Source organism: Strigops habroptila, chromosome 1 (genome assembly GCF_004027225.2).
Source record: "Strigops habroptila isolate Jane chromosome 1, bStrHab1.2.pri, whole genome shotgun sequence".
NCBI classification, from domain to species: domain Eukaryota; kingdom Metazoa; phylum Chordata; class Aves; order Psittaciformes; family Psittacidae; genus Strigops; species Strigops habroptila.
The window spans coordinates 97,666,363-97,674,311 of record NC_044277.2 but is presented as its reverse complement, the minus strand read 5'-3'; positions in this window follow the sequence as shown (position 1 = coordinate 97,674,311).

The following is a 7,949-nucleotide window of genomic DNA, read 5'->3' as shown; positions in this document are numbered from 1 at the left end:
GTTTGTATGTGTATTATCTGTAAAATTTATTATCCTGTTCTCCATCTCTTCTTCAGAGGATTTAGGAATATGCTGTCTCAGCCAGGTCCCAGCCCAATCCCTGGGATATCCCATCTGTAATTTCTCTTCTTCGAAAAGCCCTTTTCTTCCTGTCTTTTAACCAGTTATTTAGCTGTGAAAGGACTTCCTCTCTTATCCTTTGATGGCTTCATTTCTGTAAAAGCATTAGCTGAAAGCTTCTTTAAAAGTCCAAATCACTTTGCTTTTGTTTTCCTACCCTTTCACAGAGCTGGGAACCTGGGTCTGGTCTCAGGGAGTCCAGTAACCAGCTGAGTCCCTGCTCTGTGTTGGTGCAGCCAGAGCCTTAATTCCTTCGCCACCCTTTGAAATAGTCTGGCTCCTGGCCTCCTGGTTCACATGGTTTGTCTGCAGAGCCCCATTCTGCAGCACAGATGCCAGCAAAGGGAGTTCACAGGCAGAGAAGGAGCCTGGAGATGTTCCTACCTGGGAGCTCCCCATCAGGCTGCACCTGTGTGCTAGCAAATATGCCATTTTCAGACCACCTTTTGTCTGCACTGTCACATTTCTCCCTCTATAGCACTTTTCTTCCAGTTCCTCCAGGAGCCGCGGAGCCCTAAACGCCTTGTAAATGAAATGTGAAATCCTCTCTTTTTCTCTTTGCAGTGGGAAGGGGACCAAAACCACATGCAAAATACAGCTGCATCTCTCAAAACACCTCTTGTCCTTCTTAATATATTCCTTCTCACATTTCATGACTTGTTACCATGCGAAGGCAGTGAGAATTTCACCGCTAGAACTGTTGCCCCTTCCCTTCCATCTGCTTCATGCTTATTTGCAGTATTAACAATGCAGCAAACCTTGTAAGTATTGCATAGTGGAGCCATATGGCATCCATAGGTAACAATGATGCTTACAATTAAGCTCCAATGCTACGTCACACCAGTGGGTAAAAAGCAATTTATGATCAAGAGTAGGAAAAAAAACCCCAAGTGAACCAATCAAAACAATTAATCTTGCAGTATTTGAGGTAATTCCCAAAAGCACGGCAGGGAAAGTTAACTAAAAGCACTTGGCTTCTCGATAGGGGTGCAGGGAAAATGATTTTTAGGGAGAAGGCACTTTGATTTACCTCCTTTGATTATCCCTTTCTGGCAACAGAGATGCCTGCATTACTTATTGCTGAGCTCTCCGGGATATACCCATCCCTTTGGATTTTAATGCACAAATCAAATTACACCACAGCAAAAGGAGCATACCAAAGCGGGAGGGTTTCTTGTCTTCCCATCACGCCGTTGTTACTGATAGAATGCTAAATGCTTTAGTAATGCTTTGAGTCATAAAAGATCATTAGTGCTTTGAGGCCAGAGAAGGTTAATAGGAGAGCAGATGTTGGGCCGAGTCAATGGACGGGTAAGAAAAGAAACGAGCAAGTTGTCCCTTTAACTCAGCTTGTGTTCAGGGGATAAATTCAGCCCACTCAATGCTGGGGCCTTGATGCAGCAAAAAGCAGCTGGAAGGAATAATGGATGAGCTGAACCAGGTGCCGGATTTCTGTGAAGAAATGCAAGAACCAGGCTTTGAAAAGAATTTCTAAGCCAGTGGGTCCCTCCCTGTGACAGTCAGTGGGAAAAGGGAGCCCGGAGCGTGGCAAGGCTGTTCTCCGGGGATGGCTCCTGCCATTGTCACCGTTACTTGGACATGTCACCCTGTTACTTGGACATGTCACCCTGTCATAACGTAGGTCCTCACCTCTCTGCCATTAACAGTGCTCTTTTCTATAGGAAAACTAGGGGGAACCTGGTTTTCTTTTGGTTGTGCTAGCAATGCCGACATCTGACTTATTTTTGCTTGCCTATGCTTTGCAGATGAGCAGCAAACACCAGAGTGGGTTATGGTGAGCTCCTAATTTCAACCATCACGTCCTGTGGTTGTGTTTGGCCCCACTCTTCACACTTTTGGCAGCCAGCAGATCTCCCCTGTGCCTGCTGGATGTGGGGGTCAGGTATTATACCCGCCAGCACACTACCCCACCGTCCTCCTTGGGGACCGGCTCAGAAATGCAGAGGGTAAAACAGCCCAGTAGCGACCAGGGAGGGAAGAGTGCTGGCTTCCATGTTCCTGCCTCCTTTAGCTGGGCAGCGGTTGGGAAAAGTGCTGCTGGTGAAACAGAATCCCACAGGTATTTACAAAGCCTCTACTCTGTGATTCCCTGAGGCTGCAGATCATAGAATCATAGAATAGTCTGGGTTGGGCTGTAGGGCCAAAGTGCCAGGGAGGAGACAGGGAAAATAAATATGAATTTAGATGCCTGAGAATGTGGTAAAACAGCTGGGACACCTGAGCTGCCTTTGAAAGACACCTACGGAAGAGAAATGCGGAACAGCATTGGTGTGTACATCTCCCTCTTTTATCCCCCCCTTACCCTGCTTACAGGAAGCCAGAAACACACTTCAGGGTGGGGTTAGTCTCACATCTCGAACTCACATTTGTTGTCCCAGAAGATTTTGTGGGGGATTGATGTGACTGGGAAGAAAGAAGTGCAAGGTTAATAGAGAAAGTAGATAGGAAGGGCAATGATTTTTATGCTTTCCCTTTTAAAGTATTACATTTTGCCTATTTGTATATGTATATACATACATATCCCCCTGTGTATGTAGCAACTATTAAAAACGTAGGTGAACACTATTACGAATTACCATTCTGTCAGCCCCAGTGAACAGAAGACAAAGCTCATAAACCTGTTCTGCAGAGGCAGAGGCAGCAGCTCTGGCAGAGGGATGGAAGAGCAGGCCTGACATTTCTGATGAGAAGAGGAGCAGAAGCATCGCAGGATCACTGAGCATAAGACTGGAGGGACCTGGAGAGGTCGTGTAGATAGAGCAACACCTGCCGCCAGGCAAAATCAGCTCGACTGAAACCTTTCTTGACAGCTGTTTGTCCAACCTGTTCTTAGAAACCCTCAGCGACGATGACTCTGCATCCTCTCTTGGCATTTCTTTCCGGCGCCTCATTACCCCCACTTTATACACTTGCCGCTAATGTCAAACGTAAGTACCCTTTGCTGCATTTAACCATGGTTTGTTTGCTGATTGTCTGTGGCTGTGAAGAGTAATTTACTGCATTCATAAAGCAAGTTAAAAAAAAAGAAAAGGAGTTTTGATTCGATTTTCAGGTCACCTTTAAAATTCCCTTTACCATTTTGAGCAAAGTGCCCGCTGGCTCTCCATGAAGGGTCTCCAGGCCTTTTCCAGCAGCAACTGAAAAATCCCTGGGAAACGTGCTGAAACCGGCGGGGATCCAGCAGCAAAGTCATCTCAGCAGGGAACTGTTGGGATCCTGAGGATGGCTGCAAGCAAAATGGGACCAAGGCAGGCAGAGAAAACACTGTCCTCTCCCAGATGCAAAGTGTTTGGCTCACTAAAGACACCACTCTTTGCCAGATCCTCTGCCTTTCCCATCCACCATCACCTCCTCATCCTTCACACTTCTTACCTGTGCCTCATTTTGCCCCATCCTCTTTTTCTTCTTGCCTCTCTGATAAGCCCTTTGCAGTTCTTCCTTCTCGTCCTCCCAATTCTCACTCAGCGCTCTCCCACAGTTCTTTTTTCCTGCCATCTCCTATTTCTCACATACAACATCCTCTCAACACCCTGAGGATGATACAGACAGCTTCAGAGATCCACTTCTCCTCCCCGCATCTGTATCCTTGGCCTGGGCCACCATGCAAAAGCTAGAGCTCTACAGCTACAGAAGAATCTCCTTATCTTCTCCCAAATCCTTCCTGAACTCTCCTCTTTTCCAGTGTCTGCGCAAAACCCTAGCAAGTTTGGCTCATCTCGCGCTAAGCCCCACTGTCTGCCATGCCAGCCAGTATTGTCTCACTGTTTCTTTGTACTCATCTACCCAACAGATTGCCTCCATCTGCTGTCTCTTGCCTTGCAGTTAAATCCTGAGCACTCTAAAGCAAGAACCATATTTTCGTGCTGCCTTTTTCTAGCACCCAGCAAAGGGTGAGCTTCATTCAAGACCAAGACTCCTGGGTGCTTGTGCAGAATGACTTCTGATCCACCTAATACATGCAAATTGTATACGTAGATCTAAGCAATACTCCTGAATCAATAATATTGGGGTGTGACAGAAGCAAAAACTGGGGTGAAAAGTGTGTGGCAGAGAGAGAAGCCAGACTTAGCCTACCCTTTTGCCCCACCTCTGTCCATGCAAAGAAGTGGTGCACTGGAAGACACAGAATGGCAGAAACCAGAGCTGAGTCCAGTGCAGGGGATCAGCACTTCCACCACCTCACTAAGTGGGAATCAGCAGTTCTTGTCACCCTGAGATGGATCTAATCTGCTCTTGGTGACCTCTACAAGGAGAACTGCCCATCCTCCCCTGCAGTCTGTCCTGGTTCTTTCTCATCACAGGTAGGAAATACTTCCTGATGTCTCTCCAAACTGTCTTTTCTAGCAAATGAAGTTCATCATTTGAAGTTCACCCTATTTTTCTGGCATTCCACCACAGACCCTGGTTATTCCCAGCCTTTTTGAAGAAGCCCTTTATACTCAGTCTTCTCATGGCTCCCTTGGTCTCCAGTTCTCCCCACTGCCCACCCTGCAGAGACTGTCTTTTCTTGATCTCTCACCTTTCTTCTTGCTTTCCCTGCACCTTCTCCTGTGGGCTGCATCTTTCCTGAAGTGGCATGCCGCAAACTGGAGCTGGGCTTGTAAAACCTTACCCATCCCTTGTGCTACCTTATTGGCCTGAGGTGGTTTTAAGTGGTTTTCTAAGTACCACAGGGTGAAATTCAGCAAACGCCTAACCAATGTGGGGACTCTATTTATTGCAGTTAACACTGTCTCAGTGGAGAGCACAAAATCTTACTCATTGTGGTAGGCAGCTGCTTGCAGTTGACATTTTTCAAGACTGATTTCAGGAGAAAAATAAACAGTGAAACCCTTGAGTTCTCAGCCTCCTCTGTCAGCAGCCATCCTTCTTCTCAGGGTCCGGACCAGCACTCCCTTGCTCATTCTTCTCCTGTAGTCTTTTCTTCTTCCTCTTAATGATGCTCACTATTTCCACCTCAATTTGTGCTTTGGTCTTTCTGATGTTTCCCCACATGCTTATGCTACTCTTACCACTGTCCTTAGTAATTTGACCTAGTTCCCACTTTCTGTAAATGTTTTTTTTCCCTTGAGCCTGAGGTCAGTGGAGAGCTTGTGATGGAGCCAAGCTGGTTCCTACTACATTTCCTACTGGGCTAGCTTGTATGTGTGTTGTTTGCACCATTTCTCTGAAGAACCGCCAATTTCCTCAACTCTTTTCACCTTTAAACGTGCCTCCCATGAGATCTTACTTACCCGTTCTCAAAGTGCCTCAGGGTCCTTTCTCTTTATTTCCCTTTTCTTCCACATCCCTTCATGAGGGTCGTGAGCTTGGTCACCCCACACTCAGACTTGGCCAATTTGCCTCCTGCCTTTACATTTCAATTCAATCTCCAAGCGATGCCTGTGCCCTGCTCTCTTCCTCTCCTAGCAGAACCAGTTAACCTGATGTCTGTGCTAGCCAGCGTGGCATAAAGCAGTGACAAACAGAGGCTGCCATGGCTAAAGCCATCCCCAGAGCTTCCTCAGTGTCAGCAAACGCATGCCCAGCTGTTCTTTCCCACACTGAGCATTTTACAGTTTATGAAGCTAAGAGGATTTTGCTTTTCTCCTCTCTTCAAATCCCACGCAGGGTCAGTTTAGTACTGGATTCGCTCCCTGTTACAGTGAGAATGAGAATAATGGAGTAATTGCTATTTCCCATCACAAAATACTTATGATGCTTTCTAGCTATGCAAACATCAGGTAAAGGCTCCTACAAGCCAAGAGGCAATCCAGCTGCTTGGTGTGTGTAAACCCAAGCCAGCAAAGAGATTGTGCTGGAGAGGACGCAGGCACAGAGATCCCACCTCACCAGCTCCAGGTATCGGACAAACCCCTGGCCACCACTCCCAGGGAAAGCTCCCAGCAGCTCAGGGAAGGACAGCCAAACCCACAGGTTTGGGAATGGGAAAGACAGGTCCCAAAGCAGAAGCATCCTGCACCAGGGGTGTTGAGCCCACTCTGGGTGCACACAACCTGCCAGGACGACAGAGCTGCCGCTCTGACCCCTTCTCCCTCCTGCTCTCTCCCGGCCAGGGCTCGGTCATTGAATTGGGACTCCAGCTATTTTGTTTCAGGCAGCCGGAGCTCATCAAGAGGAAGAAAGGCGCCTTGTCTCGAGGTCGCGGCTCTAATCCTGTTATGTGTCTGCAAGAGAAAAGAGGATGACAGAGTGAGGAGGACAGAGCCGGTGCCGCCGCCAATTCCTGTCCCTTCGCACCCTGCGTCCCGTGCCAGTCCTTGCCCAGCCACAAAAGGCCGCCTCCCTTCCCTGCAAACTAACCGAGCATTTAAATTTAATAGCTGTCCACAACCTCACCGTTTCACAGTGATTAGGCCTTTGATTAAAATGCCATGTGTTGCTTTGCTGGCTGGGAAGCAAATTCCTCCACAGGGCCCATGAAATCAGCTCTGGTGACCGGCACATGGCACATGGCAGATGCTCTTTGCTGTCCCCCCTGCTCTCTCCATGTCAGACGATGTGCTGACAGGGAGCCTGGCCCCTCGGGTAACCCCAATGCACCCGCGTGTGCAAACCATGCTCCTCCTTCCCTCAGTGCTCTGGCAAAGCCAGAACAGGAGAAGAGCCTGAGGGCTGGGGACATGCTGTCACCCAGGGGGGAAACGGAGGCACAGCGAGGAACACTGGTCCCAGGGCGAGATGGAGGTCCAGGGTTAGTAGCCATCTGGAGTGAGATGTGGCCAGAAGCTGTGTCTTCATGCAGGAAGCAGGAGCGCACCAGGTAGGTGAGTGGGATCCAAAGCAGGGGGCACAGCAAGGAGGGGAATTATAGGGGTCAGGCTGATACCCTGGAGCAGAGGGACAGGGGGGACAAACACCCTCAGCTCTCTTAATGTGTGTGTTTTGACCAGGAGCATCCTTAGACCTGCTTAAATCCTTGTGACACGATTTTGCCCTCAACCCGCGTCAGTCCCTGCAGCCTATGTGGGTGAGTAGCTGCAGATTAGAGTGCCGAGGATAACACCTATCTCCTGGATTCCTTGGTTCCACCCATCACTGTTCTTAAACAAGGGATTAACACCAAGGTGTTACTACTGTGGCTTTGTGGAGAGGCTGTCCCCCACTGCCCACCACACCTCAGCCATGTGCTGGGCCCATCTGAAAGGCTGAAAAATCAGTGGCCAAGGATGGGCAACCCCAGTTGCCACTTTGCTCACCTGGGAGGCTCCCAAGGTGGACACCTCTGTGTCAAGCCAGGGCAGATCCCGGATGGATGGGCTGTGCTGGGATGGATGGCCTGTGCCTCACCTCCATGCAGAAGAGCAAGCATGGCAGGGGTGGCTGCTCCATCCCTCCAAATCATCCAAAGGGGTGACCCCATCTCCAGGCAGGATACCTGCCTGCTGCTGGCCAGAAAAACAGGGATGAGGGTTTCTCTGATCAAGAGACCAGCATTATGCTGGCTGTTTCTTCCCTGCAAAGGAGATTTTCTTCTCTCCCAAGGCAGCGTCCTGCTGGACCCACAGGCACTGTCAGGAAGGATCCCAGCAAGGAGGAGATGGTTTCCAGAGCCCATCATGCAGCCACGAGTTTGCCAGTTGGTCTCTCTCCTTGGCTGCTGTTTCCCTGCATTTGGTCCCACCAACTCCCTCCAAGGGCAGGTGGAGAAGCAAGGTGGCCTCCCCATCCCCACAGTGCCCCTTCCCTCCTCTTCCCTACGGGTATTTCTCACTCACAACGCCATGTCATTCCCAATCCCCTCCAACATCTCCTTCCTTACACATGTCTATAACCATTTCTTCTCCCCTCACTCTTCATACACAAGC